We start from the raw sequence: 10,653 nt of genomic DNA, 5'->3' as shown, positions 1-10,653 counted from the left end.
GAATGCAAAGCTATCCGCCAAACCATGCAGCAAATAAATCGGTATTAAGTGTCATTCAAGTCACTTAATCTAATTTTAGCATCAACCAAAAGTGAAAGCTTGTAGGCCTAAACTGTAGCCTACTTATCTCATCCCAATGGCAGATTTGTTTACACTTTAACCCTATAAGTCCAGTGGATTTGTGGGGTTTAAGACCTGGTCAGCAAGCCCTCAGTTGAACGGGTTAAATATGATTTAACTATTTCCTTGGATTGGATTTAGATCTAACAACACTGGTTTGGTTTGTGCAAAAAGTGGGCTCAGGAAAAACTCAGAAGGAGGGAAAGATGTGATATATCAAAATGGTATGAGACTTGTTAAAATCAGGCGGCAAGCTCTGGCTTGGAATTGATACCGAAATTTGTAGTTCCTCAAATGGCCACTTGAGGCTGGCTCCAAAAGCTAGTCAGTCCCATTTGACTGGGGTCATTCCCCCATGTTAAAATGCCTGTCTTTACAACATGATTGAACTAAACATGTTTACAGCCTGGTCTATATACCTCTTATATGTTTGCAAACATTGATCACGTATTTTGTGGGCGGAGCCGAACTGGTTGCAGAAAGTGAAACATCACGATGGACGATGGCATCGTGGTTGATGGGGGTGGGGGTGGGGGTGGGGTGGGGGGTTTTAATTAATGATTTATGAAGTCGCTGTAGTGCTGTAATGCCGTTTGGCTCCGCTGCTGCAATGCACATATGCATTCACATTTACAACAGGAGCTGAGCTCTACATGAGGCCAGCAGGCTTGGATAGGCTACTACTACTGCACAGAGCCAGGCGACTGAAGCAGTGGCTGTCACTACCAGCAATATTGAACAGTGCAAAACAAACAACACAATATTACAGATCCTGACCAACAACGTGTGTGTGTTGAATTTAACTAGCTGGCAGAAAACTGACAACAATTACTGGCGGATATAATATTAGGTTCACGTGGCTCAGTTTTGACCCTAACAGAGAGAGCGAGTTAAGGAGAGAGAGAAACACAGCAGTCTACAGTATGTAATGGAGCGACTTCATGGAAACAGGCGAGTTAAATTCACAGTTGAGGACTTGTACTCACTTTGGGTTGAAAACAGGAAACAATGCGACGTTTCTTCTTTGTCTTAACGTTTTCACAACAGCACAACTGACTTCTGCTTATCTCCTCCTCCCTTCTACCGCTTCTTCTTCTTCTTCTGTTTGGTTTAACGGCGGTTGGCACGCTCTACCGCTTATCTGAACTGGGTGCGCTTGTTTAATCCCGTCCGCACATAATGGTGAGTGGACGACTTGGCCTTTTTTATTATTAAAACTGCAAAATTTTAATTCGAACAGATAATCACGATGGTCCGATGTAGAAGGCTCAGAGGTCGATGGGGGTCGGCCCATCGATGATGGTCGATGACATCAAGTAATACTATAGCAGAAAATGATCACAACGATCACTATACGAGGGATCAGCATGATGTCACAACAACAACACATCACCATCATCAGGGGGCACGGTGGCTCAGTGGTAGAGCTGTCGCCTCGCAGTCAGAAGGTCCTGAGTTCGATTCTCGCCTGGGACACTGCGGGCGCTGTGGTTGTGTTCCCCCCATATCTTCAGTGCCTACTGCCCAGGTGGGGTATCTCGTCGTAAGGGCCTTTCTGTCTGTGTGGAGTTTGCATGTTCTCCCCGTGCTCCCCCAGGGGGGCTCCTCCGTATATAACCCCCCCCCCCCCCCCATTAAAAACATGCAGAAGATCAGATCGTCATCGTCATCCGACCAGTGACGACAACATCCGAAGTCGGTCCCCGGGCGCTGTACGAGAAAGCGACCACTGCTCCTGGCCTGCCCCCCGGAGGAAAGGACAAAGCCAGGATGGGTTAAATGCAGAGGACAAATTTCACCGGCCACCGTCAGCATGTGTGTGTTTGTGGCCCTCCGTGCATGTGTTGATGTGTAACCGTGTGACAATAAAAGACGGGCTTGTCCGTCTGAAAAAATCGTTTAAATCACCGCGAAACACCCGGAACCGCAGCAGTTAACTAGTATGAGTTGTGCCAAACAAACGTTAATATCTCAAAAACTATACATGACATCGCTTATTTTGACATTCTGAGAGCAGAAGTAGCTCAAGAGTTTAATGTATAATTTATGCATGTCGTGTTAAAGTTGTGGGAACTGTCGCAGTTGTAAAATTGTACACTGCACTGCTGGGGCTCGAGTGAGCACTCAAGGCTCGCTCCATAGGGTTCCATTGCCGTTTCCACCCGGAAACGTGGTTTGTTTACAAAAATGCTGCTCGGCTGATCCCTCGTATAAAGACACTGTTGATTCCTTCAGATAGACTATAAGCCCCTATAGGAACACTTGTGATGTTAGTTTAGGGTCGGGAGGAGACTTTAAATATATGAAAATATGTTCAATATAATACACAGAATCAGCAGTGTGATGTTTCTTTGTTTCCATACACAGCATGTGATTTATTAGACTACTGTTGCACTTTGAACACAGCAGTAAACAGTGGCGTGTTTGCCTTATGAAGCTGTGTTCCTCTGTCTCTTTATGTAACTGCACTGTAGCAGGACTTCCCATTATAAAAGGCCTCATGATGTTCTTGGGATCACACATATTGACGGTTTTTGTGTCTGTAGTCTGTTTTGTATATTTATTCCTCCATTAAGAAAAGAAATAGTAATCCTTACATCCTTTAATCCTTTAAAACATATAAGAGCTATTATAGGTGAAAACGTCCAGGTAGTCTCGACGCCAGACCCATGAGAGTTCTTACGCTGATACACTACGTTACTGCATGCTGCAGAGCTCTCTCTGGGCTCTCACTTTCCCTCAGAGGGCTGGTTATGGGAGGGAACCGTTCACTTGGCCAGTCATATGCCAGTGATGGCTTCAGTCCTCTCCGATCAGTAACGACTTTGCGATCAGACAACATGGGAGGCGCAGCCCATTTGCTCTCTCATCGGTGCTACGACCTGTCACTCATTCAATTTCAACCCGCCTTAAAAAACCAGCAGCTATTAACTGGCACAGACTCACTTGTAGTATGCGGAGCGCGGCGATTCAACGTAATATTTGAGTCTGGGGAGAGACTAAGGACACCCTAGCAGGGAATTGGCCAAGTACAATTGGGGAGAAGATGGGGGTGGATGCAGAAACAAAAAGATCGAAACGTAACCCAGGAGAGAATCTATTTGTTATATTGTTGTAGAACAGTGGTTCTCAAACTTTTTTGCCTTCAGTACCCCTTTCCCTGATTTCTGAATCCAAGTATCCCCTTCACCCGACTACATTTTGCTTAGAAAACTGCAAGAGAAAACTATAGCATATGATGCTTGATGCAATGAATGAATGATACCCACCTTTTGAAGAATATAACATTACAAAATAAGAAATGGAGAGAAAGAGTTGCAATTAGTGCCTCCTGAGCAGATTTATTTTAATGTTTTACTCATTTCCATGATTTATTCTTACATTTTTCCATTTTCTCCTTTCTCTCAAGTACCCCCTGTAGTAGCTCCATGTACCCCTAGGGGTATGCGCACCCCAGTTTGGGAACCACTGTTGTGGAAGATAGGAAAGATGCATTTATACTGTAACATAAAGAGTAATTTATCACAAGTCCCAGTGGGACAGAGGAGAATGGCTCTATTAAGATTGAGTACTTGTCGCCCACTCTCGCCGGCCCTCTTCACCGTTGCGCTCGTCGCTCGAGCCCCTCGCCTTAAAAATACGTACGTAGCCATCCGAGCATTACAGGCCTGAAGGTCAGAGGTATTGAGACGTGCATCAGTTTGTATGCCAAAAACTTTATATTATACTTGTGTATCTCAGAAGAATTGATCCCCCTTCTCCTAGAATGAATCACCTCCTTCGGTAAGCTGTCCAGATACACAATTAACTGGACAAAGAGTGATTTTATGCCTCTCTCTGATGTCTTTACTCCTGGTTTTCTGATAAATCTCTCCCAATCAAACTGGCTAAAGACTGCTCCACCTATCTTGGCCAGACCATACACAGAGATCCTAAATTTATATTCAATTTGAACTTTGGTAATTTTTTTTCAAGACTTAAGCAATGTATAGAAAACTGGAAAATCCTCCCTTTGTCTATGATTGGCCGTATAAACTCAATTAAGATGGTTTCACTTCCCAGGGTTCTCTACCTTCCCATCTTTCTTACATCGGCTTTTCTCAAAGAACTGTTATCCCTAATTTTGTCCTACATCTGGAACTATAAGAATAATATAATTTTGAAAATTCACCTACAAAAACCCAAGCCTGAAGGAGGTCTGCCCTTACCAGTGTTTAGGCACTACTACTGGGCTGCCAATATTAGGGCTTTAATGTTTTGGCGGCAAGGGACCCCTGACAACTTAACCCTCGGAGTCCCCCTATGGCTGAAAATGGAGGCCAGGGCCCAGTTGCACAAAGCACCTTAGGTTAAGATTTCCCTTAGGGTCAGAGTTAGTGTCCATAAAATAGAATTGGCTGCACAAAACACCCTTAAATCTTGTGCTTATGTTTTCCTTAAAATGTTTCACCTTATGGAGAAGATTTAAGGGTGTTTTTTGCAGCTGATTCTATTTTATGTACACCATAACTTGGCAACTTGGGAACTTGGCACTGATTTATCTGACATTATATGGGATAGGAGTCTGTCTGTGATACAACTCTGCTCAGTTAATAGTAGACACCAGCTGATCCAATTTAAAGTTGCTCATCGTCTTCACTATTCTAAGCATAAGCTGCACAAGATCTTCCCCTCTGTCTCACCACTGTGTGACAGATGTCAGGCGTCAGAGGGCACTATGTCTCATGCCTTCTAGTTCTGCCCTTCACTGAAGGGGTTCTGGGCCAAAATATTTGACAGGTGTTAAAATGTCAATGATAAACAATAATCAATTAGCAATAAACAGTATTTGTTAATGTATATTTAAATACACTGACACTACAAAGTTACACTCATTATCCAAAAATGATTTTGGGATCTACCGGTAAGCACATCTACACAATACTTGTCCAGCAGGGACAGCTATAGTCACATCACCCGGATTTGCATTTGGACAGCTGTCTAAACTGGCTGCTTTGTGTGTCCCCAGTGGGCTAATGGATAAGGCACTGCCCTCCTAAACCAGCGATTGTGTGTGTGAGTCCCGTCTGGGGTGAGGGAAGCGTGCTGGGCCCATAATCCAGAGGTCAATGGATCGAAACCATCCTCTGCTAGAACCCTTTATCTTTTTCTGACCTGGGTCCTTAGCTCTTTTAGGACTCCTGTATTACATGATTGGTCCAAGTAAAGAGGAATATTTGTTACATCTATTCTCTGCGCTGTGACATTGAATTTGCCTGGCACAGTTTTCAGTTTATAACAAGCCGCAGATTCTATTAACGACATGGCTCCCACTGGGGGCGATGACATCATCACCGATGACATAATTGCTCGAGTGACATCACTGATGACATAATCACTGATGACATCATCACCAATGACATCACTGATCACAGTGTATAATAGCACATCTGTGCGTAACTAGAGACTGATTTATGACATCACTGATGATGATGGCAACAAACCACGCCTCGGCAACAGGTCCCACAGTAACGCTAGTCCAGCTTCCCAATGGACAGACGGTCCAGGTCCATGGAGTCATCCAGGCTGCACAGCCATCTCTTATCCAGTCCCCACAAGTCCAGGCTGTACAGATCTCCACCATAGCAGAAAGTGAGAATTATCAGGAGTCAGTAGACAGTGTGACCGACTGTCAGAAGCATAAGGAGATTCTGTCACGGATCACCATCTACAAGACCAGCAGCGGCCAATACATTGCAATCACACAGGGTGGGGCCATCCAGCTGGCTAACAACGGTATAGATGGGGTCCAGCGCCTCCAGACTCTGACCATGGCCAATGCAGCGGTGGCCCAGCCCGACACAACCATCCACCAGTATGCTCAGATCAGCGCTGGCCAGCAGATACTGGTTCCCAGTAACCAGGTGGTGGTCCAAGCTGCCTCTGGGGATGATCAGGCCTACCAGATCCAAGCAGCCCCAGCCAGCACCATTGCCCCAGTAGTTGCTATGGCATCCTCCCCTGCCCTTCCCACCCAGGGGGGCAGCGAGGAGGTCACCCCAAAAAGAGAGGTCCGCCTCCTGAATAACAGAAAGGCGGCCCGTGAATGTCGCAGGAAGAAGAAGGAGCATGTGAAGTGTCTGGAGAATCGAGCGGCCACCCTGGAGAACCAGAACAAGACTCTGATCGAGGAACTCAAAGACCTTCAAGACCTCTACTACCATAAGTGTGTGTAGCTCCTCTCCTCAACACTGAGCTGGACCAAGTAGCATTTAACTTCTTTTCAAATAGTGTTAAATTATTTAGTAGGGAAGTTTTCCCCAATATCAGTACACTGTACTGTTTTCCAGATTTGATAATAGACATTGAAAGAAATAGTGTACTTAAAACACAGCCCACAGCCTGCACGATATGAGGAAAATCTGCCATGCACGATGGCATTGTTCAATATTGCGCTGACGAGATGACTTCCGCTAAATAAACAAATGGCCTTGGCGGGTGCTCAGTTGTTAGCATTGTCGCCTCACAGCAAGAAGGTCATGGGTTCGATCTCCACTCCAGTCCTTTCTGTGTGGAGTTTGCATGTTCTTCCCATGTTTGCATGGGTTTCCTCCGGGGGCTTCGGTTTCCTCCCACAGTCCAAAGATATGCTGTGTTTGTGTAGTATGTAAACCTGTGTGTAGATATACTGTAGTACTGTGATGATTCAATGTAAAGCCCTTTGAGACATGTCTTATAAGGGGCTATAAACAGAACTGAACTGAATATTTTTGATATTCATTGTGTTTCAGGCAGTCTTTATATATCACACTTATTTGTGTTTGGATAGCTGTCTAAAATGGTTACTCCCTGTAGCCCCAGTGGCCTAATGGATAAGGCACTGGTCTCTTAAGTCAGGGATTGTGGGTTCAAGTCCCATCTGGCATGATTACATCAGACCGGTGCAGCAGAAGCGTGCTGGGCCCATAACCCATAGGTCGATGCATGGAAACCATCCTCTGCTGTACATTTTCTGTTTAATCTCCCATGCAGCCATGATGACTGAAACATCCCTTAGGCAAGATTGTTGTCTCTTGCTCTTGCTGTATTGATGATTTCTGTTGAGTTCAATATTCTTCTTCATGTCCTTTCCACAATATCTTTTCCTTTGTGAGACAGTAGGAACGCTGGGAGAGACAGAGGAGAAAGGCTCTAGTAGGATTCAATGTCCAGCAGGGACTGCTGTAATTACAACACCTAGATTTGTCTTTGGATAGCTGTCTAAACTGGTTCTTCTGTGTAGCCCCAGTGGCCTAAACAATAAGGAACTGGCGTCCTAAGCAAGGCCTCCCCAGGGGTGCTCCAAACAGTTTCAGGGGAGGCTCAAGGATGGAAGTGAAAAATTACATTAGTTATCAAAAGGTGATCACAGATCAAGGGGGCGGGGGGGTCCAAGCGTTGTCTGACGGGAGGCCCATAGTCTCAGAGTTTCAAAACCCCTGTTGGCATCCTTTATGTTGCATTACTGCCTCCTTAACAGTGTTTCTGGTTCGTACTTCTGGTTGTGATGTCATCGGTAATGATATCATCATTCATGTCACTCAAGCAATTGTGACGTCACTGGTGATGATGTCATTGTCCCTAGTGGCCATGACCACACGGTTAATAGACTCTGTAGCTTGTTTTCTTTTGTGAGATAGTAGATTTTTGTGTTATGGACTGTTGGCCCACATCAGAGCGCTTGTCTGGTTCCTCGTCAGCCCCAAGTCCTCTTTTCGACCGTCTGACCCACTTCTTCTTCTTCCTCCTCTTCCAATGGCTTTCCGGCAGACTGGATTGCTGCCTCTCACAGAATACCACACACGTTTTAGACTTGGGGGTCCGCCCCCTCCTCAATGCTCCTTGCTCCAGGCGCCGCGCCCTCCCATTCAACCCCTGTGCTCCCGAGACCCTTGGCCCTCGTGCCAGCATGCCGACCTCACCCAAAACCCCTGTTGTAGTCTAACTAGAGATGAATAGAAACTATGAACATTTCATATCACGATTATAGTGACGAAAATGATCACGGTTATCAGTAAATCACAGTATTGTTAAAATGTGCTGCAAAAAGTACTAATACACTCATTTGACCAAGTTTCCTATTGAAAACTCAGACCCAAAAAGGATGAATACACTCACTGAAATCTTTTCTCCAAGGCCGCGTGTCTGCATCTGGGAGACGGTTGCCAACTTTGGTTGATGATGGACAATATTTACCATGTTTTTCAAAGTGTACGATTATCAGGAAGGATAAGGAATTGTATCACAGTTATCGTAAGGAATTTCATCACGGTTATCATTAAAACCGGTTATCGTTTCATCCCTAAGTGTAACCTCCACATTAGGCGGGTTGTGTTAGCAAATTGTGACATCATCAGTGATGTCATGATGTCATGTCACCAGGAATGGACTGGGACTGAAATTCAGCCCTGGAGTTGTAGATGAAGAGGACTTTTTCAGAGCGCGCGAAGGGCACCAGGCCAGCCGCCAGGATCGCGCCCTTCGCGAGCTTTGCAGTAATTTGAACACTAATACAGTTTTTTGTGCTATCAAGAGAATGTGATGATGCTGAATGCCTTCAACACACTTTAGGATGTCGTGTTGACACCTGCCTCGTCAGTAGGCACATCACCACTGCACTGAATCCCGTGTTTCCCACAGGATTTGAAGAGATTGTGGTGGGTGGACCTCACAGTGTGAGGCTCACACCCACTAGGGGGGTCCGGCCGAAAAATTTGCACATTTAAAATAACACTTGATGAAGGTCTAACCGACCGAAACGTTTGTTCATCCAAAAATAAAAATATTTCTCCAGAGAAGGGAGAGGGTGTGCGGGATTTTTCTGTTCTGCTATATATCTTCATCCGACGCACCTGGCACACACTTGGGTGTGCAGACACTGTATCCACCACATTTTAAATAAAAAATGCATCAATCTGGTGCACTTTGAGAGCAAAATGAAAGATATATGATGAACTACACACATCACATTAATATCCTCTTTACTATGCTGTGGCTTTACAATGATGAAAAAATAATTGTCTCCCTACTGTATATATTCTGCTTGCTTAAATACAATGGCCCATCTATACAAAAAATAATTTCCAAGGGAAAACTCAAGTACAAAGTAACATTTGCTTTGTAGGCATAAAAAAAGTAAAATAAAATAATCAAAACGGATTTCCCTAACTTTGAATTATGTTTGTGCCCTTGTCCTTCTCTGAAGATGTACTTTGTATTAACTGATTAAGTATACCTGTACATTACTTCTTTATTAAATTCTTCTATAAGGATCAAGAAGCTCCTTCTTCTATTTACTGTTTACATTGGCCTGCTGAGCTACCTTGTCGCCACTTTTTGATTTTTTAGTTTATTTTAAAGTAAAATGCTTCAATCTGGTGCACTTTGAGAGCAAAATGAAGAGGCTAGATCTATGAAGAACTACACACATCACATTAATTACTATGCTGTGGCTTTACAATGATAAAAAAAAATAGTCCCAAACTTCAATGATTGGAATTTGGAAACCCTCATTAGTGTTTTGCTGGCACCTGTGTTTATTCTAGCCTGGGTAAACCCATCCCCCACGTGACCTGCTCTCAGACCTGCTCTCAGTCACTAGTGACTGGGAACTGAGAGAGCAGGTCACGTGGGGGCTGGGTTTACCTAGGCTATGTTTATTCTGCCTTTTCGATACAAAATGGAAAGGGTCTATTGTGTGCTGCGCATGTCAATAGAGGAGGCGAGGGCACGCAGGAGCTGGGCTGCGGGCGAGGCCCCGTAGTGCATGAGCTGCAGGGCAGGCAAGGCTAGGAATTGTTTCTAATCCTAGAAATAAACTTGCCTTGCCTTGCTTAGTAAAACAAACCCGAGTGAGCAGGTTGTCGCCGCGGTCAGCTTCTTTCAGACAGCCAGATGTAGGCAGCCTGGCAAAAAACATGTCTACTTTGTCTCCTTGGCTCATTTCATTATCTAGCACTCCTCTATCACATGATCGGTCCAGGTAAACAGGAATATTTGTTACATCTGTTCTGCGCTGTGGCATTGAATTTATGCCTGCTTGCCTTTACCTTGTGAGGAAGCTGGATTCATGAGATCACAATCACGGGAGAATCTATCTTTTTCCACATTTTTATCATATTGAATAATCTCTTTAGATCCTTTATATCTTATTTGTTTATGTCTTGTTTATTTGTTCTTATCAATGTTAAATGAGCACCAACCACACCAAGACAAATTCCTAGTATGCGAAAACATACCTTGGCAAATAAAATAATTCTGATTCTGATTCTGATTCTGATCTTGCCAGGCTTCAAGTTCTGTGTTTGTGGCCAGCATCCTAGAAGAATCACAATCACTTGTATTGCCACAGTAGGTAATCAGATTACATACTGTACAAGGAGTTTGACTTACTGTAAGTATGCAGCGTAGCGGTCACATCTAAAAATACAGAAAGACAAATCACAAAAAAATCACATAAATCTTTAAAGTGACATATGATGGTGGGGGGGGGGGGGGTTGAGTCTTGTTGATGAG

At 44.3% G+C, this 10,653-nt stretch overlaps 1 pseudogene across 1 annotated transcript; it reads left to right on the top strand.

Annotated features, from left to right (window-relative positions):
• The first annotated feature begins 5,591 nt into the window (after positions 1 to 5,591).
• Positions 5,592 to 6,335, top strand: LOC310773424 (cyclic AMP-responsive element-binding protein 1 pseudogene; annotated as a pseudogene). Its single transcript has one exon. The product of its transcript is annotated as a cyclic AMP-responsive element-binding protein 1 pseudogene (transcript).
• Positions 6,336 to 10,653: the final 4,318 nt, after the last annotated feature.

Source organism: Poromitra crassiceps (genome assembly GCF_964638095.1).
Source record: "Poromitra crassiceps genome assembly, chromosome: 3".
In the NCBI taxonomy this organism is placed as follows: Eukaryota; Metazoa; Chordata; class Actinopteri; order Beryciformes; family Melamphaidae; genus Poromitra; species Poromitra crassiceps.
This window is presented reverse-complemented; position numbering and strand designations above follow the sequence as displayed.